This window comes from Chrysemys picta, chromosome 10, assembly GCF_011386835.1.
Source record: "Chrysemys picta bellii isolate R12L10 chromosome 10, ASM1138683v2, whole genome shotgun sequence".
NCBI classification, from domain to species: Eukaryota; Metazoa; Chordata; order Testudines; family Emydidae; genus Chrysemys; species Chrysemys picta.
Genome location: NC_088800.1, coordinates 21,142,261 through 21,167,731, shown reverse-complemented (window position 1 = coordinate 21,167,731; position 25,471 = coordinate 21,142,261). Strand labels below are relative to the sequence as shown.

The 25,471-nt window shown below is 40.4% G+C and overlaps 1 protein-coding gene across 10 annotated transcripts in view; it reads left to right on the top strand.

Annotated features, from left to right (window-relative positions):
• SEMA6D (semaphorin 6D) overlaps positions 1-25,471 on the top strand; it is a 297,026-nt gene that overhangs the window by 112,304 nt on the left and 159,251 nt on the right. For 6 of the 10 annotated variants that reach the window (XM_065559400.1, XM_065559392.1, XM_065559397.1 and 3 more), the window contains exon 2: positions 15,538-15,618. The exons of the other annotated variants lie outside the window; for them this stretch is intronic. The gene's annotated coding sequence lies outside the window, so the exon portion shown is untranslated. The remainder of the gene's footprint in view (positions 1-15,537; positions 15,619-25,471) is intronic. 10 annotated transcript variants of the gene reach the window in all.

Genomic DNA, 25,471 nt, shown 5'->3' with positions numbered 1-25,471 from the left:
CCCCTGAACGCGGCAAGCCAGCTGATTGCCGTGGGCAGGAGTAAGGGGGGAGGAGCGAGGACAAGGTGTGCGGAGTAAAGGGTGAGGAGAGGAGGAGGGAAGAAGAGGCGGGTTAAGGGTGGGAGCTTGGGGGAAGGGAGTGGGCAGGCCGAGGGTTGAACCCCCAACCCCTGGTGCTTGCAGAGTAGGGGAAGCTGCCACTGTGCAACCTGCTTCTCCTACCTTACACCACCTTCAGCCTCCTTGCCTGCCTCATTGTCTTCAGTGGGATGTGCCTGTGTGGGGTAAGGCGGGGGCACCTCCCAAGTACTGTACTGTACTCTATGGCAAAAAAAATTTCCCTGGAACCTAGCCCCCTCCCCTCTCCTCCCCTCCTCCATTTTCATTCATTCTTATCGGGAAATTGGATTCGCTTAACATCATTTCACTTAAAAGTCGTATTTTTCAGGAACATAACTACAACGTTAAGTGAGGAGTTATTGTACACTGAAATGGTTCGGAGCAGAATTTGGCCCATTATATGTAAAGATTGTCTACTTTACTTCTAGTACAGAGTTACTCTATAGTATTCAGCTTGAATTTATATTACAAATAAAACCCACAGGATTTTTAGTAAGAAAACCTTGAAAATGCACAAAGTTCAAGTGAGGTGAAAGTTTTTACTTTTGGCAAAAATAATTAGTTTCAACAGGGTTTTTAAAAATCTATGTATTTTCCCTTCTAATTTCTCTTAAGGTTGACCTCCTTCCATAGAGTTGCCACTGAACTGTAGTTTCTTTTGATAAGTGGCTAGCTTAAGCAACTGGAGTACAAATGGGCTGAAATTTAATAGTGCAAAGTGCAAGGTCATGCACTTAGAGACTAACAACAAGAATTTTTGGTATTAGCTAGGGATTTATAAGTTGGAAATGACAGAGGAGGAGAGAGACCTGGGAATATTGGTTGATCACAGGATAATTATGAGCCACCAGTGTAGAGGGGCTGAGTGTGGAGGGGAATCCAGGTGTGAGTTGAAAGGTTCTGTGAGACAATCTGGGTGTGGGGAGCTCAGTGGGTGATCCAGGTGGGGAGGGTCTGGATGCACAGGGGATTGTTGGGGGGGGGGTTCTGGGTGCAATGGTAATGGGACAGTGTGGGGGGAGGGGTCCAGGTGAAAGTGGTTGGGGCTCTTGGGGCTCAGCGGGAGGGTCTGAGTGTGGTGGGGGGGATAGAGCTCAGCAGGGTGGTCTGGGTGTGGGAGGCTCCATATACTGGGGGAATGGAGCTCAGTGGGGCTGGGATCCAGGTGCAGCTGGTTGGGGCTCATTGAGGGGGGGGGATCCCGGTGCAGGTGGCTAGTTGGGGTGATCCAGGTGCAGGGAGAGTAGGGCTCGTGAGGGGGGGTGAGGTTCAGCGGGAGGCTCTGGGCATGAGGGGGTCTGGATGCACAGGGGTTGGACAGTTGGGGGAGCAGCTCCCTGTAAAGTGATCCCTCCCACTGCAGGTGAGGAGCGATGGGTGCAGTAAGCATGGGGTGGGGGTGTTTGCAGAGCTTCTTACAGCTAGGGGAGAAATCTGAGGGTCTGACCTAGCCCCGGATGCCGTGCAGGGAAAGAGGATGCCCCATCCTCCCCAGCCTAGCCAAGATTAGCAGCTGAGCCCAGCACAGGGTAGGAGCCACCAGCTGTGTTTTCCCCACTCCCGCCCCCACCCCACAGTGATTTACCTCTCTGCCGGCTGCCCTAGGCACCCACAACATACTGCTGGGGAGGGTCGCATGACCGCTTTTGTGGTTTCCCTTTGCTTCCCCATCAGAAAGTCTTTTTTTTTTTTTTTTTTTTTTTTGCGGGAAAACAAAGAAATCTGTGGGGGACATACATTCTGTGCATATGCAGTGGTGCAAAATTCCCCCAGGAGTAACACTTAAACCACTATAGCTGCACAGGTGCAGCACTGCAGCTGCATCACTGTAGCGCTTCAGTTGTAGACACTGTTTATGCTGACAGGAAGGTTCTCCCATCGTGGAGGTAATCCACCTCCCAAAGAGGCTGTAGCTAGGTCAACAGAAGAATTCTTCCCTCAGTCTAGCACCGTCTATACTGGGAGTTAGATTGGCATAGCTTCATCTGTCAGGGGCATGGATTTTTCACACCCCTGAGAGATGTAGCTATGCCAATGTAAGTTCCCAGTGTAGACTAGCTCTAGGATACATGCGTGCACGTTGGATATTAAAGGCTTGGAGGGCATCGGCACTTCCCGCATGGGGAAGGGGGTTTAACCAACTCCACAACACTGTCCCTATATGTGCTCCCACCCCAAGACTCCTGCAAAAAGACAGGAGAAAGTTAATACACTCTGTGACTATACTAACTCGTATGGTTCCTTCTGCATAAGGGAACCCACCTCTCTTTGGAAGGGATTACAAAGGGAGCAGTGTATGGGGGGAGCCTTGACCGGTTTGTGCAGAGAGTGGGGGCAAGAGCACTGCCATGACATACGCAGACCTGCTCTAGTGGGTATTTCCATGGGAGGTGGTGATCCAAGCCAATCAAATCCCTCCCGAAAGCTCATTTCACCTGAAAAGTATACCTAAAAGTAAATATAACACAATGGTTGTATCTGGGGTTGCCTGTACATTTGTGTGTTTATGTGTGTGTATCTATTTAAAATATATAAAATGTCACTAAACCTTTGTTATTGGGACATGGCCACTGCCATTCCACCACTTGTCCGCTGTCCTTGTCTGTTGTCCTCTTTTCCCTTTCTCTCCATCTGTCTGTTACTTTATTTTGTCCTTTTTGGGCGTGAACTTTTGAGGATGGAGACCATGCCTTCTTTAGTGTTCAGAAAGCACCCATCACACTGTGGGCATTACCAAAAACAAATAATGAATGATGAGGATGATAATAATAATCACCAGTACTATTACAGACATGCTAATAAATGTTGAGTCTGTAGATTTTCTGGTTCTCCAGAGACTGTCAGTTATCTTTAATCTTTAAATAAAAGATGTGAATTGAAAAGAACTTTATGACTGAGATTTTCAAAGCTGAAAAGGGATTTGGATGCCAACTTCCTATTAAAATTAATGGGAGTTGAGCATCCAAATCCCTTTGGTGGCTTGGAACATCTGAGACACTGTTTTCAAGTTTATTTTACTATGGCTTTATTATTCTCACACTTGGGACCATTTTACTAGTATTCCGTTCATCAGAAGACAAACAGGACTAGGTCTGTACTATTACTTTACTAATAATTCCTGTTTTGTGTTACCTTCTAAATTATATACACCCCTTCAGTTAATTCAGTGTGCAGAGAGATATATCTCTCTGAAAAACTTGGAATGGTATCAAAGAAATAAATACATTGTGAGTTCAGCCTTTAGCTTTATATGAAAAACATTGGATTAAACACAGTAGGTATTGTAGGTCAACTATATTCACTAATCACTACCACAACAAAAGAGATGGACTTTGTTGCATGCTGACTTCAATGAGAATTGTAAATCACTTCATAGACTCTCTGTTTATTCAGTTCACAGCATGATCACTATTGTTTCACCTTTCCTTTGAAATACAGTAGCACTCTCCACTTGGTCCCATTATATGAAAGTCACACTCCAAGTCTAGTTATCTGTTTTAAATGAGCTGACAAATACAGCCTGTGCCCACTGATCCCAAAATAAAACAGATTTCCTAACTTAACGATGTCGATAATTAAGTGTGATATTAAACTATTGAAGAATGGTGGCTACATGCAATTTTTAGCTTGAAGTAAGAAAAAATCTATACTGTATTTTTTTTACAGCTGGCTATGACAGATGATTGTGCCTACTTTGTGAGTTAGAGTTCTCTATAAGTTAGCAGTGAATATGAAGTCTGTTGTAATGTAACTTTGCAGGTAGAGCTGTGGGCAGGCATCCTGTGCAGAAAGAGCCCCCCCGGGGTAGAGATTGAATTACCATGCTAAACAAAATTGCTTGAACAAAAATGTTTACCCAAACATCCTTAGAGACAGACGGAAGTGCACTTCCAAGTGCATTTTTAAAGGAATATTCTACACTGGAGGAAAAGTCTTTTCAAATACAATATACAGAGGGGAGTTGAAAGACACAATATTTGTGGAGATCTGATGTTACTTTAGAAATTAATTTTAAAACTTAGAGTTCTATTTTTATTAAGGATGAAGTGATGCCCTAAACACTTCTGAAAACATTGACGTCTTTCTGCCAAAAGCAAAAGAATATATATATTCTGTATAAATATCTCCGTAGATTCAGATTATAAAAGATGGATTTGGGGTGTTAATCGACTAGACTGGCACACTGCCACACTGGAGCTGGGATTTGGGAACAGGCAGCTTCAGGGGTCTAAGGGCCTAATTCTACTCCTATTAAAGTAAATGTCAAAATTTCCATTGATTTCATTGGTACAGGTTCCTGCTCTGGGAAACAAAAATTCCTTCAAGCGTGTTAGCTACCAAGTTCAAAGGTTGATAACTATAAACCTAAGTTTTATAGTCTTCTAATGCAAGTTTTTGTAGCCCATGACTAGATGAAATTAAGTTTAAATGTTTTGCTTTGTTTTTATGTGTTTTCTTCTCTAGTTCTTAACTAGACAGCATTTTGTTAAGTGTTGCTATAATTTGGATATGACTGTCAACATGTGGGTACATTGGCTGACTGGGCAGTGTAAGGATGTACATCTCTGCTTTGGGGAAGGGAGAGAAAGTGGGTAAGGTTAACTAACTTCAAGGTATTGAAGTTCATTTAAAGGGATCTTGGAAGGTGCTGATGTTTTTGCCCATATAGATATTACAGATGGTATGAATGGTAAATGCCATTAATAGACTGACAGTTACGGTGTCATTCTAAATAACAGAATCAGGCTAGTCCACTGTAAATTGGTAGTGACAAAAACGTCTCAATGACAGAGTACAGAAAATATGCCATCAATTTATGCCCCGTCTCCAAGACCACGAGGATGTGTACAGGCACACAATTCCATATGCAAAGATGTACATCCGATCTTTGTGACTGAGCACACGAATTATGTGTATGCACTTTTACACACATGCAATTCTGAAAATTTGGCCCTTATTGCTTTTAGGCTGTTTTCTTAAAGATTACAATTGCCTACTAGGCAAAAAGTAAGACAGAATAATATTTCTATAAATGTTAAGGGTATTTTGATATGGGGTGATAAAAGAAAAGCTGTTCAATTAGCTATCATTAAAAAAATATAAATTATAGTATGTTATCCCAGAGTTCTGTCAATATAAACAAGTAATGGCTTCATAAAAGTGTACAATATAAAATGGGATTTACATTATTTTTGTTAGTCAGCATTCCCTTTTGTGATTAACTCTGCACAGACTATGCCTCTGTATATATGTAGGCCCACTCCTTCCAAATGCAGGACCACTAATTTTGATGAAGACAGACTATTGTGAGTTCCTCTCCACAATAATGTCCCCCTTGATGTCTTAGGGTATTCTCAGGATTATGAGCAAATGGCCACTAGCATATTAGTTACATTAACTTTCAAGTACTAGTTACAGGCAGAAGAACTCACCAATGCAACCCTATTGGATAGAGTGCTAGAGATGAATGCTAAATCAGCTACTTCATATGGGAAATGATTAATTCCTGAGATGTGGTCATGTTGTGGAATAAATCACTGGATATGGAAGGAACACCTGGAAAAGTTTGGTACCAAGTGAATAAACTCAGTTTTGCTGCCCATCAGAAATATCCCTGAAATGTGTAAAAAAATCACTGACACTTGAATTAATCTGGCAGAAGAAATGGGAGACCCATGACATTCATTAAAGACAGGTGTAAAGTACTTCCCTTAGGAAAAATCAAATGTGCAACTACAAAGTGGGGACTATCTGGCTAGGTGGTAGTACTGTAGGAAAGAATTGGGGGTTTATAGTGGATCACAAATTGAATGTGAGTCAAGAATGTGATGCGGTTGTGGAAAAGGTTCATATCATTCTGGGGTGTATTAACAGAAGTACCATATGTAAGACACAGAAGGTAATTGTCCCTCTACTTGGCACTGGTGAAACCCCAGCTAGAGTAATACGTTCAGTTCTGGGCATGACACTTTAGGAAAGCTGTGGACAAATTGGAGAGAGTCTAGAGGACAGCAACAAAAATGATAAAAGGTTTAGAAAACCTGACCTTTGAGGAAAAGCTAAAAAAACTGGCATGTTTAGTCTAGAGAAATGAAAACTGAGGGGGGGCCTAATAAATCTTCAAATATGTAAAGGACTGTTATAAAGAGGATAGTGGTCAATTGTTCTCCACTGAAGGTAGGACAAGAAGTAATGGGCTTAATCTGCAGCAAAGGAGATTTAGGTTAGATATTAGGAAAAGCTTACTAATTTTAAGGGTAGTTAAACTGTGAAATAGGCTTCAAAAGGAGGTTATAGAATCCCCATCACTGAAGGTTTCTAAAAACAGGTTGGACAAACACCTGTCAGGGATGGTCTAAGTTTATTTGGTCCTGTCGCAATGCAAAGGGCTGGATTTGATGATCTCTTGAGATCCTGTCCAGCCTTACGTTTCTATGATTCTATGTTAAAATTAAATATTTTTCTTCTCTTTCCCATATTCCCTTGCTCACAGTACATAACTGGATATCTAAACCCTCAGACGTACTGTGGGTACACAATGGTCTCACACCTGCAGCTGATGGGTTGTCAGCCTAAGAGGGAGAGGATGAAATGATATTGTAATATTTGGCCCACACACTCCAGTGGCACCGGGCATGAATTGGTTACTAGCTGCTTTATGCCTGCTCAGAGCTCTTTGGGAATATCTTAGCCCCTTCCTCTCCATGCACTTTAGTTCTGGTCACAAATAAGAACATTTATATGGAAAATTGTTGTCTTCAGAAGTGAATATTTTTTTAAAAAAATATTTGTTTGTATTTTAGCTAATTGCATCTATCCCCTCAGAAATAGGGTGGGACAGCTAATTGCATTGTGTGTTTGCAGTAGGCTCAGAGTATTGTGTGAGAGAGTCTTGCTTGTCTTTCCAGAGTGTGGAAGGTCCTGCCTGTAAAAGTTCCAAACAGACAGAACTTGGTTTAATAAACTTATTTCAAAAAGGAAGCCTCATTTATGGCTCATTCAAAATGCTACCCTCCCAGACCAGGGACAGTTTTAAAACTGAAAGTTTATTAAACTTGCTATAAAAAAAACCAAATACAGCTTGTGAAAGCCCCATTGCCGCTCAGTCCTCTTAGAACACACATATTTCTACTGCTGCAACCAGAGCTATCCCCTTTGATCCCATCAACAGATCCTCAATCTTTAAAGGGACAGGACACAGGTAAATCTAACCTTGGCATTAATTTATGAGTGCTACAAAAACACATTCCTTACTAGCCTCTTACCTGTAGCTCTATAACTTCCCCCATCTGGCATGGCAGAGATGTCTAAAGTAGCATGAGGAGAAAAAGATTGTACACTTAATATTGGGCCTTTCAGATGGGAAAATAGATGAGTGGCTTTTTAAGGAGGCCCAGATATGTGTGGCCCTGCTCCAGTTGTGACAACCACTTCTTTTTTTCCCTAGAAGTTGATAGTCTTAACCACTGAATACCAATTTTGTCCTACAGGGGATTTTCTTCCTTCTTGCGTGGGAGACAAAATAATCTGTGAAATGTTTCCATGGTGGTGGAGGTCTCCTATATCTGTGCCAAGCCTTAGTGATGTGCCAGCTGGCTAATACCTATTACATGCTTTTACTCATTCATTTCTTTAGCTGATGTTCATTGAAAGTTTTCACTATCCCATCAGGCTAAGTAGAGATTTACACACCATATTTATTCTTATTACAGGTTGAGCATAGTTTATATTACTTCCGTTTTTCACTTACCCTTGCTTCTGTGTATTTTATAGCATTACAAGCAATGTTGAACATGATTCATTTTTCCCCACATAAAACTTCAAAATGTAATATTTCCTTGAAGTATGCAAACTTGCAATATTTTGTCATATCAGGGTTTTGAAATTCTTTCAATATCAGATTTCCATTATTTGTAGGGAGTTACACCAACAGCTTCCTGCAGAGTTTTACATTACTGTTGGTTATGTTAGTAGTGGCCTATGCTGAATTGTATTGCTGTCCTATAGTTAAGTTGGGGTAGCAATGTTGTGATATATTGAGGCCCTTGATATAACTTAGAGTGTATGGATAGATGTAGGATTACCAGATAGCAACTGTGAAAAAACGGGACAGAGGGTGGGGGGTAATAGGCACCTATATAAGAAAAAGTCCCAAAAATTGGGCCTGTCCCTTTAAAAATGGGACATCTGGTCACCCTAGATAGATGCACCTTTTTAGCATATATGTATATACATAAATATTTTGGAAACTTCTATGGTATTTTCAAAGCATTCAATTTAATGAAGGGAAAATGAAACACAAATGCATGAAAGAGAACAAAAATAGTTATAGATCTCACTCCAAATGATCCATTATGTTTTGAACTGCTGCATTTTTACTCCTATTATGTAGTACAACTGAACTGGGCAATAGTCTACACCAAATTAATGGTTGTATGTGTGAACCAATGGATTAAACTATGCAGGATGGTTGACTAGGATAAGATATATTAAAATTAAGAATTATTATGAATCTTCCCTCTCTTAGCAAAAATTTGGGAAAAGGTACCTTTTCTCATCTATTAAACCATCCACTGCTGTTTCTAATCTGGCTGTGCCACTTCCACATGAAAATGCCCTTTAACATGTGACTAATAATATTCTCTCTCTTTTTAAAACCTCATCCATCCTCTCCCTCCTTGCACTTGGTTCTAGAGACCATGACACAAAACTGGCCCAGGGTAACTGCCCCTGTAAGGGCAGATGGGTCCAGCCCCACCTGTGACACAATCAGTTTGCCACCCCAGGTGGAGAAAATAAGCAAAGTGACATGACAGACAGGTCATGCATCTAAAATCATCCCCCTGTGGTGAAGATGGAAAAAAAAAAAAAAAAAAAAAAAGAAGCCTCTGGAGAGATAAAGGGACAGAGAAGAAAGGCCCTATGAAGCAGAGCTGGAACCCTACTAGTAAAGCTGGGAGGCCAGCTTGAGCCATTGCACTAGGGTTACCATACGTCCGGTTTTTCCCGGACATGTCCGGCTTTTCGGCAATCAAACCCCCATCCGGGGGGAATTGCCAAAAAGCCGAACATGTCCGGGAAAAATACCGGCCGGGCACTTCCTCTCCCACGGCTGCTCTGCTCCTCCCCTGACTCAGACTTCGGCTCTGTTTAAGAGCCAAGCTGCCCGAGCCAGCGCTACCGGCTTCGGGCAGCCCCCATGCCTCCGGACCCCAAGCCGCCAGCCGGGCACTTCCCTTCCCGGGCTCCAGCTGCTCTGCTCCGGCGGCTGGGGTCCGGAGGCACGGGGGCTGCCCGAAGCCAGTAGCGCTGGCTCGGGCAGCTTGGCTCTTAAACAGAGCCGAAGAGTCAGGGGAGGAGCAGAGCAGCTGGAGCCCGGGAGGGGAAGTGCCAGGCCGGGGGCGCAGGGTCTGGAGGCATAGGGGGGCTGCCCGAAGCCCAAGCGCTACCGGCTTCACGGTTTGCTGGGCAGCCTCCAGACCCTGCGCCCCCTGCTGGGCGCTTCCCCTCCCAGGCTCCAGCTGCGCTGGGGAAGCGCCGGCCAGGGGCATGGGGTCTGGAGGCTACCTGGCAAACCGTGAAGCCGGTAGCACTCGGGCAGCCCTTTTCGCGTGGCTGGGAGGGAGGAGGGGGAGTTAGGGCGGGGACTTTGGGGAAGGGGCAGAGTTGGGGCGGGGCCGGGAAGAGGCGGGGCCAGGGCCCGTGGAGTGTCCTCTTTTTTTATTTTTTAAATATGGTAACCCTACATTGCACTGCCCCATGAAATAGGCCTGTGGAATCCCTTAACCAGGGGGAAGGATTTGGTCTGTGAACAAGTTATTTAGGAGAAGCAAGAGGAAACTGAAGATGGCATGCCTGCCTGGCCATGCTGTGCCTTGAAGAGGTGTGCTCTGAGACAACAGCCTGCCACAACAACTTAACCAGCTAAAGTCATAGGTACTTTGCTGTCCGGGATTTGCCTCAATGTATCCAGCTGCTCCTTTTGTGATTTGGAATGTAAAATCCTCTGCTAATGAATTCCTGCACTAAGGGCCCCTTTACTCTTTTAGTTACCTTATTCCCCATAGCCACTTCCTTTCTGAATTCACATTTGGATGTCAGTTGTGGAAAGATGATACTTAAATCTCTGTTCCCTTCATAATTTTGGTCTCTTTTTTACTCTCTCTGCTTCTGTGTCATCAATCTCTGGTTCTGCTAAAACTGTATCAAACTCCATTACTTTCTCATTAATAAGAATAGCTTCAACCAAAACTTCATTCTCTCCATTTCTCATACTGCTTTACCTTCACCCCTTCTTTCAGGAACACAAGTGTTCAAATTCTCCCCAAACTCTCCTTTTATTTCATATCTCCCAGGCTTCTGAGTTTGCCTTGTATCCGCTCCATAACATCATCCACATCAGGCACTATATCAACCACTCTTCTGTCAAAGCTTTTAGCATTTCTTCCTCTCTCCTCCTCTTGACAAGTGTAGTCCTCCTTCTTGTGGCCTCTCTAAGGTCTCCCTGTGTTTATAAGTTATCTAGACTATGATGGTTCATCTTATCATCAGTATTTGGAATGGTGTCTTCTCCATTCCATTTTCCAGTAGAGAAAATTTTCCAAACCTTTAAGATCCTTCATTGGCTTGCAAATTCCCTTACATTCTGTGCCCATCTCTATTGATGCTTTTTTCCCTGTCACTTGGTCATTGCACCCTTTTTCATGCTTGTCCTACCACATCTACGCATGCCCTGTCTTTGATACATTGTAACCTGCTGTACATAGCTTATTGTACACAGCAAAGTTTATGTCTGACTTCAAAGTGTTCTATAATACTTTTGCATGAACAATGTTATACAAAAATTAATAATTGCATTTGAAGTGAAAAGTCTTCTAGGCCTGTTGTATTTATTCAGTGATAGTATTAAAACACCAACTTTTCTTAATTTCCAGAATCAGCTAGAAAATGTGTTTGGAAGTGTCAGAAACAACAATGAAATTTGGAGTAAAGCAACTGAAAAATAAAATAAATGTAAAATAAAAAGTTGCATTGATCTACTCTCCATTACCTGTCTCAAAGATCTATGACCAACAAAGATACAGCATCTTCACAATGGCTCTCCAAGATCTGGGAACTGGGATGAGTTTCTCTTTAATGGCTGAAGATGGAACCTTTGGCCACACAGCCCTAAATCAGCCGTCCCAGTTACCAGCTGTGAACACTGGTGTAATTTGGGAGATAGGATATGGCCACTGAGCCAAATATTCCATTCAGGATAATTAGGGAAGATCCAATATCTGACCCCTCACTCTTAATCATCAACATTCTTGAAAAGTAGGGATCCACTCTCCCACATCCTGACTGCAGCCCCAGAGCAGAGCTGAGCAGGGAGAAAATGGGACTGAGATCCACTGAGCACTTTGGGCAGTGCGGGAGTAGGGGGGCGGTTTGGAGGAAAATGCCTACATTAACTACTTGCCCCAACCCTTAGATGACTACACTTTGTTCCCACATTGTAGGGTCTCTCCACTTCTCTTGGCACATCAGCCCAATCTGACTATGGATAGGCTGGCCTGGCAAGGAGACCTTTTAATAAGTGACGCTGTGTTTCCGTGCCCCTTGAGTCCACCTTGACCACTCTGTGGATTTGGTTGAGAGAGAGAGAGAGAGGGGGGAATGAAAATAAACTTACATTTAAGGTTTCATCTGGCTTGGCTTTTAAGATTTCATGCAGTCTGGCTTTTGAATACATTGGCTCTTGAGTTCATTTTTATGCATCAAGTCATGCTTTACATTCTGCAACATAGATACCAATCTTCTCTCAGCTCCAATACCAAGTACTTTATTCTAAACTGAAACTTGTATATCTGTTGCCCCTTAAACCAATATAACTCATGTGTTTCTGCAGCAAGCTGCAGCTTCTGTTCAAAACTGTATTAAATGCACTGAAAATCCCTTTGTGCTCCCAAAAGTGCAGTGGATTGCTAACACATCCAGGCCTGCATGTCCCTAAATTTGAGCATAGTCATGAAAAAAGTGGAAGATTTCAACCCAGTGAATCAGTTGTTCATGTACTTCCACCTAGGTATGGCTATGACCACATTTCAAGAAAAAACAACTCATGGGAGCCTTCTAAGATGAGAAGTAAACCGCGTGTTCTCTTCCTACTTGTGATTTTACAAATCTTTTAGCCAGCTCAGAGATCTAAATATACAATCCAGCACTGAGACACATGGTGTGGATTTGTAATAGTTGCTAGAGGACTGTAATTCCATGGCTAGATTAAATTAATTAATTCACCTTTTTCTTTTCATCTGCAACTTACATAAAGATACGTTTTCATTTAGGGTCATACTGTGGTTTGCATTAATATGGGTGTGTGTGGGAGGGGTATGTACAAGGAGCTTCTGTTCCCTCCTCCCTTGGGCCCTGTGCATAAAGCCATACACAACTGCAGTTCTTGAATTTAAGGAGTGAAAGGACTTCTACCTCAGTGTGTTCCTGGGATGTGTATCACCCCAAAGGGGTAATGAGGGGCTTGAAGACGGTGGGAACATCGCCAAATACCTGAACAATTGGCCTAGAACATTGGGGGTGGGAAGGTACGTTGTACCACTGAAAAGGATGGCCGGCACACCAAATTGCTCCGGGAAGAAATGTTCCTTCCCGATTCACAATTCTTCCCAGTGGTACTCTGGAGGCAGCACAACTCTGCTGTCCTTAGTCCAGGTCTGCGTGCGTGCAGTTTGCACAATTTCATCCTTTATACGTCATCCAAGTAGAATTCAATTCATGTTACTAACAGGAGTTCAAAATGTTCTTCATTTTAGTGAACTCTTTCATAGCACTTTGTGCAAGAGAACATAGCTGGATGGAAATTGCTTCTGACAATGTGCGAGGAGAATGCAGCATTTATGTGTGCGTGTGAGAATGAGTGAGTTGTGGCAGCCTCTTGGCATATCACACTTTTGGTTTGTATATCTAAGATATGCCATGATCTATATAACTGGGTATAAACATAGCTATATAACTATATATAACAGTTTGTGTACTATGAATTTGACACCAAGTACTGATTTAACAATCAGTATTTTTGGCTGAAACATATATATATTTAAACCACAACCACAGCCAGATGTGCACACAGATGCTGCGAAAACAAAGAGCAGTATACAATGTAAGAGATGATTTGCCTTAATAGACTGTGCAGAGATACTGCTCTTTATCTACCTTGGGAAATGTGAGGGCTGAATGAACTCTGCTGGGATCTGAAGCTATGGTTCTAAGGTCACTGAGGTATTCCAAAACTGATACTTAAATTACTAAACCATCAATTCCGGCACCCTTTTGCTGGAATGCTCTTCCAAAGGCAGGGCCGGCTCTGGCTTTTTTGCCACCCCAAGCAAAAAACGCCGGGCTGGCCGGAGCAGCAAAGGGGGGGGAGGAGAGGGGAGGAGGAAAACAAACCTGCCCCCGGCCGGAGTGGCGAAGGGGGGCGGGAAACAAACCTGCCCCCGGCCGGAGGGGTGGGAAAGAACAAACCAACCAGCCGGAGTGGGGGGTAGAACAAACCGGCCGGCCCGAGCGGTGAAGGAAAGAAAAAACAAAAACAAAATACCTGCGGGGCAGCGGGAGCGTGGGTGCAGGGGGACTCCTGGCCCTGCAGACCCTGGGCAGCGGAGTACGCACCCCGGCTAGCGGGGGGAGAGAGAGAAGGGGGGCCCCAGGGCTTCCTTAAGTGGGGCGCTGCCACGCGGCCCCTCCGCAGGCGCCACCTGCCAGGAGGGCTCTGTGCCACTCCAGTCTGCAGGCAGGGAAGGACGTGGACTGTCCTCCCGGCTTGCTGCAGGGCGCTCCCCTCCTCCACCCCCTACAGGGCGGCAGGAGCAGCAAACCAAAAAGAAAAAACTGGCAGGGGCAGCCAAAGCGGTGAAGTGCAAAAAAAAAAAAAAAAAAAAAGAAAAGGATTAGATGGAATGCTGCCCCTTGGAATCTGCTGTCCCAAGCACGAGCTTCCTCCACTGGTGCCTGGAGTCGGCCCTGTCCAAAGGTTTTAAAAGTCCAGACACCTTTGTCATGTTAAAGTTGATCTAATTTACAAAGAGTTCTCTGAGTATTAGAAGCTGGGAACACTTTAATTGTAATTTTAAGAAAATGTGTTAACTATACAGTAAACTATCAGAATAAACCTTTGATCATAGACTATTGTGTGAAAATTTAAAGATTTAAGTGTGTAGATTAATGTGAAGGGCATTGGGAAATTGTTTGGTACATAAGGAACTATCTAATGCATTAATGGTGGGATTTTCAAAAGCATTTAAGGGAATTAGACACCCAGGTCTCTTAGGTGCCCTTGAAAATCTCACCTGAAAGGACTTGTTACAAAGTAAAAAATGATAATATTTTCATAGGGAGCCTGAACAATAGAGAAAGAAAGAACTGTGGAGATCTGCTATACAAGTCTAAAGATCAACTATAGCTCTTTGTAGTTTTTTAATTTCAAATATACTATGTATATTTCAGAGTCCTTTCCTGATTGCCTATTATTGTATATTGCAACTTGAATTTAGTGCCCACTATGAAAATTAATAATTATCATGATGTGAGAATAGACAAGCGTCAGATGATCCAATGGTCTCTTTCTTGTCAAGTCCATTTCTTCTTTGCTTTCGATTTAAGTCTAGTTGCATTTTGTCAAGAAATTCAGCATCCTAAACAGAAGCTATTTTGAATAATTCAACAAATTAGTTATGTAAAATATATTTTTCAATATATCTTTTTACTAGAGTTTTTAGTTTTCTTTTTTTGTGTGTGTGTAGAAACTTAAATAGTATTATTAAAAATGTTCAGCATATGGTAAAAATTACAAGTTTGCTTGCCCCTAAAGTGCTTTTGTACAAGTCAGCTCTTAAATGCCATCTCTGAATATTATTTTTCTGATGTCAGGAGAGATAATCCCATATTAGAATTACTAGGAGGCACATTTCCATGAACTTCAAAGCATCTTAGATCTAGAATTAAGAACTGTGTTTGATAGTACACTTCATTAATCTTAGATTGGCCACTGGCTTTTTTTTTCTTTTCTTTCTCCCTCCACCTCCCCCACCCCCCCGCCGCCCCACACCATTGACCATCTTTCTAATACAGTTTATTAAAACTAACCATGCAGTGCACTGTTATTCTTCCTGGTAGGATTGTTTTGTTGCATTCATGAAAGGACAATTTCTCTATAGAAAATGCCCTTTGGGAATCAGTATTCATGTTCACAGTTCCTGAAAAAGTCAACAAGTTGGTGTGTTGCATTCAGATCTGCCTTAATGGTCTTATCATTAAACCTGCAGCAGGCATATATAAACACGCTTTCTGTGGATACTGGGAAAGCATGATTAAAATAAATCATCTGTCCGATGAATATTTTTCTCTGACTTTTGGCAGGATCACCCACCTGAGCTCATGCCAGCCTGTATGGGAACACTGATGCCAGCAGTTTAAAGATCTTCACATTTGCTCTCAGTGGTAAGATCTAAAGATAAAACAGTAAATAGCATTATAATATTACTATCAGATATTAAATTGCACTAAAAGCAAACTCGTATAAGATGAATAGTTCTCTTTGACCGTCACAAGGAGATAAGGCAGCTTATTACTGGATAGGACAACAGTTGATGATAGTCTGAACAACAAAAGTAATGAGCAGTTTTCATCATAGTAATAATAAATAATTGATAGTTTACAAGGGAAAATTGGAATTCTTTATTTATGCTCAGGGCAGAATCAGGCCACTGTATTAGAGTAGTTGCTTTCAAAAGGCATTGCTATTGAACTGGAATGGTGTGCATTTTGGAGAACGCATCCATTTTCCACAAGATTGGTGATCACCTGCAATAAAATGACCTCCAACATTTCTCCTCTTGGAGGGGAAATGGCAAATGTGACAAGACCTACCAAAACCTTCCCAGTCTAATGCTGTCATTATAACTGTACCCTGACTTTCCAGACACTGAGCCATATTCTCAGTCTTGTTCCACACCCTCTGTGCTTCTAAGAACTAAAAAGCAGACTTTTTCTGGCTATAAGGTGAAAGCCAAGACCTATCCTGGTGAAGGGAAATTCTCAACTGATAACAGAGAGGGGTCAGAGCAATTCTGAGCTGTCATATTGCCTCTTATAACCATAGCTAGGTCTCATAAATTAGAGCAGCCCCCAAGCTCCCACTCTGACTGACATACACATTCCTTCCACTCCTCAAATACCCTTGGTGCAGGAGTATGTAGAGGATGCCTGGTCTATAGATTATAATACTGGGCTTGATGACATTTAGATGGGGATGGAGATGTTTAGTCCCATCATGCTGTCAGTCTGCATTTAACATTTCCATTGACATGAATGGATGTACTGTATGTAAAATGATTGCAGAACCAGACCCAATATTTATTGTTGTATGTATTTTTTTCTAACTATGTAGGATAGGTATCCCATTATGATACCAGTTCACAGGTTACCTTACTGTACTTTGTGACAAATGCAACCAATATCAGTTACCGGCATGTGTGTATACACAGAACAACAGAGAGAAGGTTAGGAGTAACTATAAAATAAAACTAGTATAGATGCCATAACATTTTAATGAAAAAATATATAAAACATGTACCGCTGTTGTTCTTCCTTTATTAGTTAAATTTTACATCATTCTTAACCTAAATAAGATCAAGAAATAGCAACACTTAGCCTAACACTGAAAATCACTAACAAATTCTTTTAAATTTGTTTGTATTAGGCCTAGTTCTGTGAGATGCTGCACCTCAAACCCCTCAAACATGCCAGTTTTCCCCTGGCATGCAGTGTGTGTTTGCAACAATGCCTGGAACTAGGGTTAACAACCTTGGTTCCGCTGGTCCTTGAGTTGGGAGCAGAGAGTACAAGATTGTGCTCTGGTGCAAATTTGAGCAGTCTAGATGACCATGCAAGGTCTCAGGGCTCCACAAGGAGGCAAAATTAGTCTTCAGCATGTTAGCTGCTTTACTCTCAAGAGCAGATGTGAAGAAAGGGGGGGCTGAGTGGACAGCAAATGGATGCCCATAATCCTTAATATGCAAATAAGACACTTGGCAAAGTACTTCCCAATTTGGCCTGACTCCTGCCTACTAGACAGGATTAACTTGGTGGCTGTGTAGCAGCTCTCTCCTTAATGAAGGGGAATAATTGACCAGCTCTCCAGTTTTTACCTGATGTTTTTGCGTGCAGCACATGACACCTGTGTTGTGCAGGATACAGCCCAATGAAGTCATGCACCTGAATTTGCTCTTCCAACCAGTGAAGTCATTTTGTATCAGACTATATACAAAGTTAGCACTAAGGGGGAAACATATCCAAACTTTTCATACTTAACATTATTGCGTATTCCAAGAAATGACAGAATATAGCCCAAATGACTTCTAGTTTGGATTTGAAACTGTTTTCCAGCATTTCCTTTACACAGTTTCCTGTCATTAATCTTGCAGCTTAATCATAACTACTGATTATTAAGAAGAGGTATCTTACAACAGTCATGTCTGCCACATTCCCATCCATCACATACAGGTTTCTATATAATAAAGTAAACATGATATCATTTTATATTATGAAGCCTCACTGCAGATGAAATTTCATTATTGTTGAGTGACTTCGTAAAATTGGAACATGTTGAGTGTCCCTAGAGAAAAACAATATCTACATCAGGGCCCAGGCGACCAGTATACTTCTTTATTAGAAACAAAAAGATACAGTTTTAATAGTGCCTTGCCTCATCAAGTAGCCATGAAAAATCTAATTAAGTGCTGAACAGCAAATTGTAAAGGCTATTGTGTAGGCAAACATCATGATCCTAGTAACAATGTTAGAAGCTTTACAAACTGTTCTGTATCACTCTTTGATTTCTTGGTGTACTGTAACCTGGGGACCTGCAAGTCAGTGCTGCTGCTGAGAGGTGGAGAACCTGTGAGAACCAAAGGCCAGGTGGTGCTGAACTACAAGACCTTTTACCCATGGAAAAAGAGAGCTCTAATGATTCAGTAAAAGAAAGCAAAGGAGCCTCATTTGTTATTTCTGAATTAAAGCAAATGAAAATCCATCACAGGGCATGTAAGGCCCAGTCCTGTGGTAATACTACCTTTGACTGAAATGGAAGTAAGCCAAGTACTACTTAAGGACAAGAAAACAACATTTTAAACACTTCAAGATGTAACTGCTATTAGGTAAAGTTAGAGAATGAGTCTCTGGGCCAAATCTGCCCTCAGATTTGCTTGTGCAACTCCCATTGCTATTAGATAAAATTCAGTACACATTTGTGTACATGCTAAAACTACATATAAAACTTCCATGCTTACATTTTCAATATATGTACCATGTATAGCAGGAGCTATAAGAATAGTGACCTTTAGAACATCTACAGTTACCGGTTTAATTCCCTTATTATTACTAATTTTAAAAAAATAGATAATCTGTGCTATTAAAGTCTGTCTGTCTGTAAAGGGGATGGGAGATTTCCTTGTTATTGAATTTCTTTATTTGACCATCCTTTCACACTTCATTTCAGCCTTTATACAGCTTTTGTATTCAAACTTTATTATATTTTCTTGAGGCAAGAAAGGATTTCAATGAGAATGTGATGAATGTCCATATTAAATTGGATCCTCTTTTTAATTAAGTTCATCTAAATTTAATTTTGTAATTTTACTTCAGTAAACCCATCTGACTCCAGATGTTTAATGTGCTTTTCCTATTGCTGTTCTCACATAATTGTACCTGTAAAAGATTTATGACTTAGAGAAGCATTACTAAACCCTTTAGAGTGTTTTCAGCATATGCTTCATGGATGGCTAGTAACATGAGCAATTAGCATCCTAAAATGTTGTTCTGCTTCCAGGATTTCTTTTAATAGGGTAAGTTACTTTTATTAGCTTGAACTTTACACAAATAATAAGTTTAAAAGAAACATTGTTATCAAAGTATCTCAAATGAAACTGTGAGATTACCCCCTAAAGAAACTTTAACAGTGCAAGTTAACACCTTGGAAAGTAAAAAATACTATAACAAAAATATAATAAAAAAGAGGAATAGCTCTTCAATAGACTGAAAAGACTCTATGCAATTCACTTTAGATTAGCAACCTTCCTTTCAGTCAAATGCTGTGGGATAAAGGTATTTGTTTCTGTGTGCAACGGTAATATTTCTTGTTACTTTGTAATGTGGTAAACACACTTCCATGAATGTCTTGATTTTTATATGTTTCAAAATGTTCTTGCTAACTTTGGTAATAGTTAGCATTGACATTGAGAATTAATTAACATCATTTCCCTTATCCCATTCTGTCATGACTTCTTGACCACAAAAATTGCTGGCAAATTGCCTGTCTTATTACAAGAATTACTTGGAAAACTATAATTATTCTGGTTCTGCCTCTTTGCTTCTTTAGTCAAAGCATATCTAATATAATACTCAATATTACATGTGGGATCTGGTATAATGAAGCCCTTGGTCCTCATCAAAGAATCATATACCACAATTAAACATTTATACTATTATAAAGAGAAAAAGGCAACTGCAAATCAAAAAGATAACTGAATCTTTTTTCTCAAGTGAAAATCAAATTTCTTAGGTTTTTTATGCTATTATAATTTGTCTTGATGTGTTAGTCGGAAATATTCACCAGTGCAGTAAACAAATCAGTTTATGGATTTTCCCCAGAATTTAAGGTTCTCAATACTAATCACATTCTGGAACAGATTCACCATGGCATTACTCCAGCTTTATGCTGGTATTTCTCTATTGAAATCAGGGCTTACAACAGTGTAAAACTTTAGTAGTGGTAGTGTTTCAGGTGAGAATCAGGTCCTATGTTTTTATTCTTCTAAACCCTCAGTAATACTACTTTGCATTTACTATTTAATTCTGTGAGATAGTCTTATTCCCACAGTGCACATGTAGGGAAGTAAGGCAGAGAAATTATCAGATCCTGCAGCCTCTACTTTGAGTAGTCTCAAATTGACTCATATGAATGAAGGGTGCAGGGTAGGTCTTAAGCAACTTTCTCTAAGTCATAGAAAATCAGCTTCTGAGCCTGTCTGAGCTTCTGACCCAGGAATCCTGGCTCATTGTGTTCTGCTCAGACCACTAGGTCACACCTATCTAGTGACAACTATGTGCAATATTAGACAAAACCTCTTTCTCACGATCATTTTTTCTTTTTATTTATTCCAGTTTATTTTTGGCTTCTAACAAGCTTTTTTAGTATGGCAACAGAGAAAGCGTTGTTCTTTCCCAGACTTCTGAACAATGCTGGATTAAATTAACTGCAATACATAAGGCGAGCAAGTGTACACTTATAAAAGTTTCAGCAAAGTCACTCAAGTAGCTCATTTAATTTCCAACAAAAAAAGAAGAAACATAACAATCATCAGACTGATGAAATGCTTCTGAGTTTTAAAGACTTTATGTGGGAGTCTGGATGAGACCCAAAGGAGGAAACACTTCAAAATTACAAAATGACACAGTTATGTTTTTTTGTGAAATTGTCAAGATTCATTATTTATTTGTAGAAAAGGTACCCATACAAGAGTTTTTTAAAAGATACTAACTAGAGGAGGATATGTTAAACCTCCAAAGCCTTAAGAATGCCTAATGACTGCCTGCCAGTACAGCTGAATCCTGCTGGGTAATGGGGGAATGCCTACCATGTAAATATAAAGGGGGTTATTTAGGAGACCCAGTGAGCTGTGAATTATTGCCTAGGTTGTCACAAAAAAAGGGAAAATGAGTTGTGAAGAGGAAGAAACGTGCACTGGGTTCTGAATAGCTTTCTGAGACTTTTTTGTGATAGATGGGAAAACTTATATATTCTCTCTGCAAAAAGAAATATTTGTTTTGTCAGATTGTGAATCTCCCAACCCACCTAGATTGCATTGAAAAACCCATTATGGAAACAAAAGTAGGCTATTTTTATACCTGACATAATGCAGATTCAAAGGAAAATAAATTGGAAGCCCCGTTGAATTATCTAACTTTTCAATATTTGCCCAGTAGTTGAAGTTAACAACTGTATTGATCCAGCTCCCGCTGAAGTCAATGGAAGCTGGATTGGACTCTTGGTGAGGTAAAGAGTTAATAGCAGGATTGAAAGGGGTCGTTGTAGGCAACAGAAGCTTCTAAAAACCCATTTTTTATTGTGCATCGTTAGCACGAGCTAGTTGAAATAGAGAATTTTAAAATGATAACTTGGAAACACTTCAGAATGATTTTCTGTCACATGCCATGCCAGAGTTCATAAACCAAGTCCCAAAAGAATAGAGTGAAAATCTACAGTTTTTATTTCCATAAGAGTATGTCTGCTAATGAGGGTTTTTTTAAGTTTTCATATAAATTACAAAGCTCATTCTTTTCAGCTTGCTTCATAAATGTAATTCATTTCCAAGTAAAATCTACCAAAGGGAAACTTTTGGATTTCTTGAGTTAGAACTTCCTCAAAACTGCTTTGTTTTATTACTCTTGATGATCCATGCTCATTCCACACTGTTTCTATCATAATAAATTCATACAATGTATGTATTTTCTGCCATGTGATGCAGTTCTAGAGACTCATGAATCTAAATTATTCCCATCCTTATCTAAAAATAGCATACTAAGTATTTTTACTCTTAAATGGGAGACATTATTGTGTGTCAGTTCAAAAAATATGATATTAATAACCATAGGAAATGGAAGTTTCTTATGTCACTTACCTATAAATTGTTAATTTTGGAAGGTCCAGCATGGTCAATTCCAACAAGAGCCAGTTGGAAATTTTCCACTGAAACCTTTTTTAATGGAAAAGGTTTTCAAGTGATAAGATTTTTTTTTCATTGTTTCAAAAAATGAATAAGATTTCTCTAGCAATCAACTTACATAAACACAATGAAAAGCTTTGCACAGCCTGCATGTAAATCCAAGATGAAAAGCAAATACTTTGAAGTCCATCCTGCTATGTCAAAAGTTTACAGTCCATACAGTAACTGGCCATATAGTATTGGTGGTGGACCTGTTAGGTCATTACAGAACTGTGAGATATGGGAGACCTTAAGTGAGTGCTTGGAGAATATAAGTGTACTCAGGCATATTTTCCAGAATACATATATTTTATTAATCTTGTCGTGCAATAATTTCTTTCTTTCTTTCTTTCTTTTGTTCTTTCTAACTGAAATGCCAAGAAATGTGTTAGGAACCTCAATAAACTAGTGAAGAAACAATCTGTCTCAAAGAGCATAGAAACTAAATTTAATATGACAAAACAGGTTAGGATCTGAATGGACAAGACAGGGGAAAGGGGAAAAGGACAAGAATGACAATAATAAGATGCCATTGTTACTCAGTTAGACATGTACTCATAAACGTGGTTTAGTTCTTGTTATTTATAATTTTTTGTTGATTATTTATTCTGCCTCTCCACTTGGCTTTTCAGCAGGAGGAGAAGTCAAATATGACCTCATGATTATGGGATCTGGTCTCAGAGAGGAGGGGGATGTTGTCAGCTCTGATGGAGAACGGGGGAGGGGAGCGAGTGTTCTTATAGAGCTTGGGATGATAGTGAGATGACAGTGAGAGATCTGAGACTGGAACACAAGAGATTGCTCTTGGTGGATTTTACACATTCCAGTTGGGTTTGAACTGTAAATTAATTTTCGTAGTGAAAGGATACATTGGATAAAATATCAAAAATCCTATCTAGGAGAAAATGAAATGTATGATATAGCATTAAGAAATCTCAAGGTGTGTCTCAGTGTTTCATTAATATACAAATGGTGTAGAAGACACTGTGTCTGTGGCTTTATGGCTCACCAAGGCATACCTTAATGGATCACTGGAACACTCAAAATTGAATGCTCCAATAAAAATAGGATGCGTCCAAGTCTTGAAAAATACTGCAAATTCACTAGTACTAGTGATGTATACTCCCGTACAATAGTTAACAGACTTATTATTATATTACTATTTTTTATTCGTCACTGGGTTGTTTTTTCCTAGTAAATGTTCAGAGCCAGTCGAAATGTAAATAGCAAATAGTTAAAAAGAAGAGTAATGGCCCTTCAAGTGTATCCGTTACGTTGTTGCAGAGAATTCCTAATGAGAACATATGTGTGTATAAATAAATCTTTTATCCCCTTCCTAACTCCTCTGTGTTCATACAGTGAAGTCATCCACCCGGACCTCCTTGTAATGAGTTGAAAGCCTCAATAGGCCCTTTTATTTATAATAAATATTGCATGCTAATGTTACCAACGTAATTGTATGATGTCTCAATAGAGGATTATGACTTCATGTAATAAGTTATCTTCTGAGAGTGGAGTCTATTTTTTTTCTTATGAAGAAGAAACCCATTTATTCCCACATCTTTTAATGAATATTCTGTGCAAAAACTATGTTAATTCAATATTAAGACTGCACTGTTAAGCACAAGTCAAAAAATATAGAGTTAAAGTAATGTTTAACTTTAGCGTTTTTATGTGTGTATGCACTAAAGCAATGGTTCCCAAACTTTTTCAGCCCACGACCACCTTTGGGCTCACCTAGGTTAACCTGACCCCCAATTCAGGTATTTCTTGTGACAGAAATGTTTCAGCCCTGCTCCCCACCTCAACTCTCTCCCCCCATCCCACAGCCAGCCCTGCTCCCATCACCCCTCTCCCTCCCTCCCTCCCAGGAAGGAGTTGCCATTGCAGCTCAGAGCGGGCAGAAGGGCATGGACTGGGCATCCCTGCCCCAGCAACGGCAGCTAGCTGCATGCGTCTCTACTCACCGCCCTGGGATTGGACCATGAGCAGCCTTCCTGACTTCTCCTGCCCTATCCACGTGGTGCCCTTACCCTCTGCTTTCCCTAGCCCTCCCCCTCCACCCCCAACTCCTTACTGCTGCTTCGAGGCTTCCGGCAGCACCAAAGGGAGCTACTGCAGGTTCCAGCAGGAGGACCAGGAAGGCAGAGCGGGACCTGGGTGCTGGCCACGCTCCCTCCAGAACCCTTGCCTCCCCTATCCTGCTCCTCACCCCTCCTTATTGCTGGCTCAATGTCTCACAACCCCAGTAGTACTCTTTCATGACCACCCTTGGGGATTGCGACTCACGGTTTGGGAAATTCAGCACTAAAGAATGTATTATAATTACACAATGCACAATATTTCCCAAATAACATGATCAGAATTATGATTAATTCATTTTCATGTACAGTGTTAGATATGCAATATGACATGTTACTAAAATGTGTATGGATGCAAGAATAATACAATGTCTTATCACATATATAGTGTAAGTAGAAGACACACTGTGTTTATATTAATAAGTAGGCAGGAAAACAGACTACCATCATGTGCTAGAGATGAACTGTGTGGAATAGGGCCCCAAATCAGAAAAGCTCTTAAAGCACATGCTTAACGTTGAGCATTGACTTCAATGGGACTTGAGAACAAGCTTAAATTTAAACATTAGAAGAAGACTAACAGGTTAGCATAAGGATTCATATTTATATAACAATGCAAAATATTAAGAAAACTATAGGGTGGTTTTGTGATCTGTTAATATAAATATCCGGTAGTACAACTAGATACTTAGCTCTTAGATATATAAAAAAGAATTTCTCTGAAAGCTTATGAGAAAAATTCAATTTCAGATGAAAAGCAAAATTACATTTCATTTTAATAGTGTTTAACAAGTACTTCATATAACATAAGTGTAAAATAAAAGGTTTTAACATAATTCAGGAGTCAAATATCCCATCCTGTGTGAAAGTAATACTTAAAGTTTTTATTAATACAATTTGCAACCTACATTTAAAAAAGAAATTAAATAGCTATGTAAGAGAGGAGTTTTGGTAAAAACAAAACAGAAATGGAAAATATAAACTGTTAATAAAACAGCATAAAAGGACTCCTGTAAGAAGCAGTTTCAGAATTAATACCATAAGCCTATCCTAGTCCTATCCCATCCTAGATGCAAAAAAAAAAAAAAAAAGAGTGTAGCAATGTATATCTGCAAGACCAACAGAGATTCTTAAATATACACAGTGACCTTTTATGGGGAAGAGAATATATAATATCTGAAAAAGAATCTTCTATCACTTATGAGTGTAACTAGCTCCCTGGTGGCCAAGATGGAGTTCACTCAGCAGGAGCACCAACCAAGAAAAGGCATGCGCAGGAACTCACCTGGGAAACTCCCTTCCACCTCAGGGGCACCTGTTCCAACCCCCCCAGAGTAAACACACCAGAATAGTACAATCAATATAGGAAAAGGAAATATTTATTTACAGAGGAATGAATGGAGAAAAACAACAGGGGGAAGACAGGAGAAGTGCTAAAACAGGGTTACA